This window comes from Xenopus laevis, chromosome 8S (genome assembly GCF_017654675.1).
Source record: "Xenopus laevis strain J_2021 chromosome 8S, Xenopus_laevis_v10.1, whole genome shotgun sequence".
Lineage (NCBI taxonomy): Eukaryota > Metazoa > Chordata > Amphibia > Anura > Pipidae > Xenopus > Xenopus laevis.
In genome coordinates, this window is record NC_054386.1 from 87,415,253 (window position 1) to 87,424,279 (window position 9,027).

Genomic DNA, 9,027 nt, shown 5'->3' on the forward strand with positions numbered 1-9,027 from the left:
GGCCAAGAGTACATTATACTGATACATAGTAACATTCACTGGAGTAACAATATCATTCTTCTTCATTGTATCCCTCCGGCCAAGAGTACATTATACTGATACATAGTAACATTCACTGAAGGGACACATCATTCCTCTTCATTGTATCCTCCTACCGAGAGTACGTTATACTGATACATAGTAACAGTCACTGGAGTAACACTATCATTCAGCTTCATTGTATTCCTCCTGCCGAGAGTATGTTATACTGATATATAGTAACAGTCACTGGAGTAACACTATCATTTCACTTCATTGTATTCCTCCTGCCGAGAGTATGTTATACTGATACATAGTAACATTCACTGGAGGAACAATATCATTCTGTTTCATTGTATCCCTCCTGCCAATAGTGCATTATACTGATACGTAGTAACATTCACTGAAATAACACTATCATTCCTCTTCATTGTATCCCTCCTGCCGAGAGTATGTTATACTGATACATAGTAACATTCACTATCATTCAACTTCATTATATCCCTCCTGCCGAGAGTATGTTATACTGATATATAGTAACAGTCACTGGAGTAACACTATAAATCCTCTTCATTGTATCCCTCATGCCGAGAGTACATTATACTGATACACCGGGCCGCCATCAGAAATCACAGGGCCCCATACAACATGATTTCCTGGGCCCCCTGGGCTGCACCCACTACAAGCCCCACCTACAAGTCCGCCCTCCCCACCCAACAGGTCCACCCCCACCACACAGTAAAAAAAAAAAAAACATTGTTGGCTAGGGTTCCCACATGTTAATAAAAAATAAAAAAATATTGGTGGTCAGGGCCCCCCATAAAAAACATTTGTGGTCAGGGCCCCCCATAAAAAACAACATGTGTGGTCAAGGCCCCCCATAAAAAATATTGGTGGCTAGGACCCCACATGGTAAAAAAAAATTGTGGCCAAGCCCCCCTTGAACGGATTATAAAAAAACTTGCCCCCCCCCCAGAAGTTTAAAAAAAAATTTGGTGCCCAGGGCCCCACCACACAACAGGGACCACAAAGGGTTACCTTTAGGGGGGCCCTGCCATGTTGCACTTACTTCACTGACTGCTGTCAGTGAGCTGCCAACTTCAGAAGCGAAGAGGGGAGCACAGGTGGCTGCATGTTCTTCCAGTGACAGCATTTTCTTCCCTTATTGGTCAGAGAATTTCAAGTCCTGGTAAAGCTGCATGGTGATTGGATGATCTGGAGCTATCCAATCCCTGAGCAGCTCAGCCAGGACTTAAACTCTGTGACCAATAAGGGAAAGTAATGGACAGAAGATACCTCCCCCTGTGCTCCTGCTCTGCCTTCCCGAAGTCAGCAGCTCTCAGAAAGCAGGGGGGGGCGGCTAATCAAGTAAGTGTGACATGGCCGGGCCCCCCCTTACCCTCAGGGCCCCCTACAACTCTCCCCCCTGATGATGGTCCTGCTGATACATAGTAACATTCGCTGGAGTAACACCATCATTCCTCTTCATTGTATCCTTCCTGCCAAGAGTACATTATATCGATACATAATAACAGTCACTGGAGTAACACTATCATTCAACTTCCTTATATCCCTCCTGCCGAGATTATGTTATACTGATACATAGTAACAGTCACTGGAGTAACACTATCATTCAACTTCCTTATATCCCTCCTGCCGAGATTATGTTATACTGATACATAGTAACAGTCACTGGAGTAACACTATCATTCCACTTTATTGTATCCTTCCTGCAGAGAGTACGTTATAATGATACATAGTAACAGTCACTGGAGTAACACTATCATTCCACTTTATTGTATCCCTGCTACAGAGAGTATGTTATACTGATACATAGTAACATTCACTGGAGTAACATTATCATTCTGCTTCATTGTATCCCTCCTGCCAAGAGTACATTATACTGATACATAGTAACATTCACTGGAGTAACAATATCATTCCTCTTCATTGTATCCCTCCGGCCAAGAGTATATTATACTGATAAATAATAACATTCACTGGAGTAACACTATCATTCAGCTTCATTGTATCCCTCCTGCCAAGAGTATATTATACTGATAAATAATAACATTCACTGGAGTAACAATCATTCATTGTATCCCTCCTGCCAAGAGTATATTATACTGATAAATAATAACATTCACTGGAGTAACACTATCATTCAGCTTCATTGTATCCCTCCTGCCAAGAGTATATTATACTGATAAATAATAACATTCACTGGAGTAACAATCATTCATTGTATCCCTCCTGCCAAGAGTATATTATACTGATAAATAATAACATTCACTGGAGTAACACTATCATTCAGCTTCATTCTTTCCCTCCTGCCAAGAGTATATTATACTGATAAATAATAACATTCACTGGAGTAACAATCATTCATTGTATCCCTCCTGCCAAGAGTATATTATACTGATAAATAATAACATTCACTGGAGTAACACTATCATTCAGCTTCATTGTATCCCTCCTGCCAAGAGTATATTATACTGATAAATAATAACATTCACTGGAGTAACAATCATTCATTGTATCCCTCCTGCTGAGAGTACGCACTGTTACAAACGGTGATAAGTAACGGTATCTGCAGAAGAGTAATACTGTAAATACTATTCCAAATGTATCAGTAAGTGATGGAAATACAATTATTGGATCATTGTCCAGAAATCTCCAAAATGATGGAATGGCGTTTCCCATGGAGTCCTGTTGAAACAAGCATTTCTCTGTTTTTGACCGATTTACTCATAGCAACCAAATAAGAAGCAGTCTCCTGGCGGGGAGTGAAGGCTGTTTTGAACACAGTGCAGGCAAGACACAGTGGGACTTCACTAAACGTAGCAGTAAACGAGTGTGAATTTATCAGTAGCCAAACACCATGTCTGAGGCTGCTCATGACCTTGCTGGTGGACTAATTAAATTATTGTGTATAGATAGAGTAGAGAATTCCTAACTACAACATTCTTAAGGAAGGACCAAGCCCAAGCAGCAATTTACTGTAAAGTGCTTTTATTCACATGACATGTTTCGGGTGTAGAACCCTTTTCCAAGTGTGAGTGGTACAATTAAAAGTGAGCATAAATAACAAAACACCAACAATGTAACCACCTCCAACTCCTCCCCTTCAATTAGTTGCAGCTGTGTCTCCAAATCCTGCTAAGTGGGTAATAGTCATTGTTAAATGAATCCCCAACAGATACAAAGTGATTAGTCCATCCAAAAGGGAGGGGAGGTGAAGTTCCGCAACAAAGTGTCCACCATGTGTAACAAATTAATTTCCATTCTATCCAGATAAAACATACTAAAAGTCAAACTTGATCTCAGGTACTGCCCTTCAAGCCTACCCTGGGTAAAAACACAGTGAAACATATTACACAATAAATGATACATCATATATATGAGTGCCAGCCATTAAAACTAGTCTTATCCTTGGATACCTGTTATTTGAAGGAACCCTTTCCGTTCTATTCCTGGCTAAGGCAGTCACCAATATCTGCAAGGAAAGAAATATCAGGCAATGATCACATTTAAAAAAAACATTTAATTCTCCATGTATCATTCAGGCCTTTCGGCATTTGAGAATTACATTTTTTAATCCAAAAGGAGTAGTAATTTTCCAATATCACCACCCCGCTGTGGTGATCTCACTTGCTCCAGTACTAACCATTTAAGTTGCATGGAATTGTGGCCCATTTAAAAACAAAAATGGCTAGATACCGAAGTACCTGTTGCCACACTAGGTTTAAAATTTCTAATATTGCCCTTATGTTCTTTAATACTTTCTTTTACCTTGTGTTTTGTCTGGCCCACATAGCCCTTCCCACAAGGGTATTTTATTTGGTAAACCACACTTGTGGTCTCCCAGGTAAAAAAAAAAACTTTTACTTTAATGGCATGGCCTTGTGTAGGATGATTACATTTTATAATGGAGGAGCCACACACACAGTTAAGACAAGCAAAGGTGCTCTCCCTTTTGCTTGCTAGTAATGTTTTCCCTCCCTTAGGACATAGTTTATCTTTCAATGCTTTACTATGAGTGTAACTAGACAATGGGGCATCACTAACACCTTACTCAATATTTTATCCTGGAGTACTATAGGCCAATACTTCTTTACAAATGTTTCAATTTTCCTACTTTGGGAACTATATTTTGATACAAATGGGATTCTATTCCTTTTAGTAGGTAACTTATTCTATCCTTTGTTTACCAACAAGAGACTTTGTCTATTGGAGCAACTTGCTTGGATATTTGGGCTATTTGTTTGCTTGCATAACCCCTAGCAACAAACCTTTGTGTTAGATCAGGGATCCCCAACCTTTTGAACCTGTGAGCAACATTCAGAAGTAAAAGGAGTTGGGGAGCAACACAAGCATGAAAAAATGTTCTTGGGATGCCAAATAAGTGCTGTGATTGGCCATTTCGAAGCCGTATATGGATTGTCAACCAACATTGAGGCTCTATTTTGCAGTACAACTGGTTGTTATACAATAAAACTTGCCTCCAAGCCTGAAATTCAAAAATAAGATCCAGCTTTGAGGCCACTGGGAGCAACATCCAAGGGGGTTGGAGAGCAACATGTTGCTTATGAGCTACTGGTTGGGGATCACTGTGTTAGATTAAGCCCTGCTTCCAGGTACGCCTGTTTAGTGGAAGAAGTAAGTTTCACCCTTAGGAACTGACCTTTGGGGATTGCTCTTAAGGTGTGTGGATAATGGAAACTATCAGGAGACAAAATATTGTTCCTGTCGTTGTGGATGCCTTCATTTGTAATCATTAATTTAAGCAGAACGTGAATGTATAGTTGAGAATGCTCAAAGTTTTGTCTAGCTGAGAATCCCTCATTAGATGCAAACTGCCCTTTTCTATGGCACAACATTAGTATGACATTTATTGGAGCTTTTGGATATTTTTGGAGCTTAAAGTTTTATTGATTAGTTTTGTGCAGTTTCAGTGAAAATAGTGATTCATTAAAGGTGTTATAAATGTAAGAGAATGTAGTTACCCGCTTACCTGATTGTTGTCCATTTGATTTAGACATGATCTAGAAGGGATTACATTTGTTTGTAGAGAAGGCTTCATATACAATTAAATGTCTTGTTCTTGAGCATTTATTACACATAAAGTTTGTCCACTTTTCCCTCCCCTTCATTGTTCCTATTGGTTGCTTTCCCGTTATAGTCTGATGTTTTTTAACCAGTGTACAGCCTATGACTAAGTGCTATACAGCACGACAGCTTCAGGCTTTCTATGGACATATAATATTTAGGGGCAGATTCACTAAGGGTCGAATTTCGAAGTTAAAAAAGCTTCGAAATCCGACCCTCGAATTGAAATCCTTCGACTTCCAGTATCGAAGTCGAAGGATTTTTAGCGTATTTGATCGATCGAATAGAATTAAACGATTAAATAGTTCAAATCGAACAATTTGAACGATTCATAGTGATCGATCGAAGGATTTCTGCTGTGGAAGGTCCCCATAGGCTTACATTGCACTTCGGTAGCTTTAATTTGGCGAAGTATGAAGTCAAAGTTTTTTTTAAAGAGACAGTACTTTGATTATTGAATGGTCGAATATTCGAACGATTTTTACTTCGAAATGAAGTCGGAGTAAATTCGAAGTTGTAATATCCTATTCGATGGTCGAAGTATCCAAAAAATTACTTTGAAATTCGAACTTTTTTAACTTTGAAAATTCACTCGAGCATAGTAAATCTGCCCCTTAATGTGAGATATTTGCTGCTTATATTTAAATTTGGAGGCGGCCTTGGTTCATTCCCCAGTATTCAAGGCAAGGGCTTCAGATTTTGACCAGTTGATTTTGTAACCCACTGAAAAACAACGTTCAAATAGTCCAAAATGTCCAATAATGGAACTGGCCACTCCTATGGGCTGAAACCTTGAGAGATACGTGTAAGCTAGGTACTGTAGGAAGAAAATTCCCAGTACTCATTGGTCGTACTTACTAGCATACATTCTGTTTCTATCTTGGGCAAAGTAATCTTTTTTTGAAAAGGAAACCATATACCATACATTTTGAGTCATAAAGCAACATTATAACATAGTTTCACAAGCAAAAAATGGATCAGCGCCTAAGGCAACAGAGAAAACAGACAACAAAGCGGAAATATGGTGTAGTAAGTTTAAGATATTCAAATAGCACCATGTGTTGGAAAAGAGATTTTTTTCTTGTGTTAGTTCCCCTTTAAAGAGCCTGTTACTCCTCCAAACTTGTTGCAAATAAACTTGTTCCAAAAACCTCCACCAACTTTAGCTAAAGTGCCTACTTACAAGATGGTAGTCATATGTATTGCATGTAGTATCCAAATAGGGGTTTTCCCTTTCTCTGCACTGCTCCTTTATGCTCCAATATAGGAATACAAAGACCCCATAGCGTAATATTGTTTTATTTACACAATTGAAATTCTCTTTAAAACATTACACTCACATTTATCTCCATGAGGATTAGTCACCATACGAAAGTTTCTAGCAGGTTTCCCCAGTTCAGTTAGAAAAAAGAAAAATGAGATTTTGCCGGCATCTTTCTCTCCTTCGTGGTTCTCCCCTGCAGCTTACCGTAACATCACCTTCGCCTGACGCGTTTCGCTGAGGCAATCGGCTTCCTCAGAGGATCTATTTATTGTGACAGAGTTAAAGGATACATGTTAAACTCCAGCTATCATTCATACCTTTTGGTTGATCCAATAGGCTTCTCTGTGTAATAACCTCTGTTTCATATTGTTTCATTAAACTGTCTAGACACTGTAGTCTCTGTAGCTGTTCCCTTTTTGTACTTCCGTATATATATTTCCTTTGTCTTTGATGCTTATTTTAACTGCTCTTGCTGTCTGACCAATATATGTTATCCAACACGGACATCGAAGGAGGTAAACCACGTTACTTGTGTTGCAAGTTGCATAGTGTTTTAAACTGACCAGCGTTCCCTGTGTAGGGTGTCGCATCACTTCACCTTTTATAATAGAGGAGCAGCAGCTTCTTCTAATGTTATTTGACACACCTGTTCTGGGTGACTTCACTTCCTGTATACACCTTTAAATGTTTGTACCTGAATGTATGCTTTACACTTGATAAAGGGTAGGTAGCCCGAAACATGTTGTGTGAATAAACACATTCCTCAATGCTTCGATCTGTAGCAAAGGATTACCGCAATCCTATGTAGACTCAAAATTCTGTAGTATAGAGGAGAGCACTCAGATAGCAGTTACGGCTAGAAAAATATTTTATTGATTACAAATCACACGACATGTTTCGGGCTTAGCCCTTTCTCAAGTGTAATCCCAGTATACAGCGTGAAGTCTTTTAAACACACCCATCCTCCCACCTAGTGAGTCATCAAAGTCTCCAGTTGTATCCATATCGTTAGACTAAAAATCCATGTGCAAGCCACGACCGTTTTGCTTTTGCTAGTTCCGTTATATTGGAGGAAAGCATAGATTCTGTGATCATTTCTGTGTATTGTTGTATGTCAGACAATTTTGGGGTACAAAAAAAAGTCTAACCTCATGGATGTTGAGTGGGGGGAATGAGATGATTTACACGCCATGCATAAAATAATGCATATGATCTAAAGCTCTGTGGGCTCTGTGAAAATGCCAAGCTAGGTCAGGGCAAAGCTTGGAAAACAGATCGAAAACATTATCAAATGTCTTTGGGTGTTATGCTGTTGGGAACTCAACTGATTCTCTTCGTCCATATCTCCTGTTTTCTAAGGGCTCTCACTGACGAGCGTTTTTACCTGCGCTCCCCTGTGTTCCGTTTTTCTGCGTTCAGCCGCAGGGGAGCGCAGGAATAGACGCATTCCAATTTTTCCAATGGGGCTGTACTCACACAGGCGCGTGTAGGCGCCGAACGCAGGTTGAGACGCAATATGCTGCATTTTTCCTGCGTTCGGTGCCTGCACGTGCCTGTGTGAGTACAGCCCCATTGGTAAAAATGTAATGCGTCTATTCCTGCGCTCCCCTGCGGCTGAACGCAGAAAAACGGAAGGCAGGGGAGCACAGGTAAAAACGCTCGTCAGTTAGAGCCCTAAGTCTGTCTGTTCTCACAATACACCTTTAATTTAAGCAATTCCACTTATAAATTGAGTTGGTCATCTCTAAGCTATTGTGCTTTAAAACAAGGTTGTCTGAGACTGCTTTGAGTTTATCAACCTTCTGTTCCCAGGGAGTGTAATTCTGCGGCTCTAGCTGCATCCGTTATCGCAGTAGTAAGAGAGACATGTAAAATAGAAATATGTAGTATGGTTGCCACCTTTTCTGGAAAAAAATACCGGCCTTCCTATATATATTTATCTTTTTTCCCTATTAATAACATTAGGATCAGCCATCAATTTTACCGGCCAGGCTAGTAAAATACCGGCCAGGTGGCAACCCTTAATATAAGTAACCAGTTGGGTAACTAATACCAGCGTGAATGTGAATTCCAGGTTGTCCGTCTGTCATTAGAAGTTAGGCTTGTGCTCTGGCATGTGCGGGTGTGTATTTGCCTTCAAGATGTGGTCCGGGTCTTGGTCCCCTTCACTATCTTGGATTCTCCTCTGCTTATTTGAGGCCACAGGTTATGAAGGTACAAGGACATTGTACCTTGTTGGATACCTTTTTTCCCCATGTGTAAGGCTGTTCCAAGCTGATCGGCACCGATTATGGGGAAGCTTTTAGCCCTGATATGTGGAGCTTGGGTTTACTGCATCTTTGCTGATTCATGCAGCACATAAGCCCCCATGTATCTCTGTTTTTTATTGTTTTTAGTCCTCATTTTCATGGTGTATATAGTGAATAAAGTACCCCCTCTTGTAAAATATAAGGATATTATAAGTTACTGAGGAGTTTCATGACCATATAAAAACACGAGGCCGAAGGCCGAGTGTTTTTATACAGGTCATGGAACTCCAAGGTAACTTATAATATCCTCATATTTTGCAACTGGGGGTACTTTATTTATTATAATACACAAACTTCAGTGAGTCATGTGACAGAAATGACATCAGA

General features: G+C 39.9%; 1 long non-coding RNA gene across 1 annotated transcript; it reads right to left on the bottom strand.

The window, feature by feature from the left end:
- Nucleotides 1-3,013: 3,013 nt before the first annotated feature.
- Nucleotides 3,014-7,752, bottom strand: LOC121397792. The gene is made up of 4 exons (XR_005963928.1): nt 6,468-7,752; nt 5,033-5,063; nt 3,459-3,514; nt 3,014-3,366 (listed from the first exon to the last, which is right to left on the bottom strand). It is a non-coding gene; the product is annotated as an uncharacterized LOC121397792 (long non-coding RNA).
- Between the last annotated feature and the right edge of the window lie 1,275 nt (nt 7,753-9,027).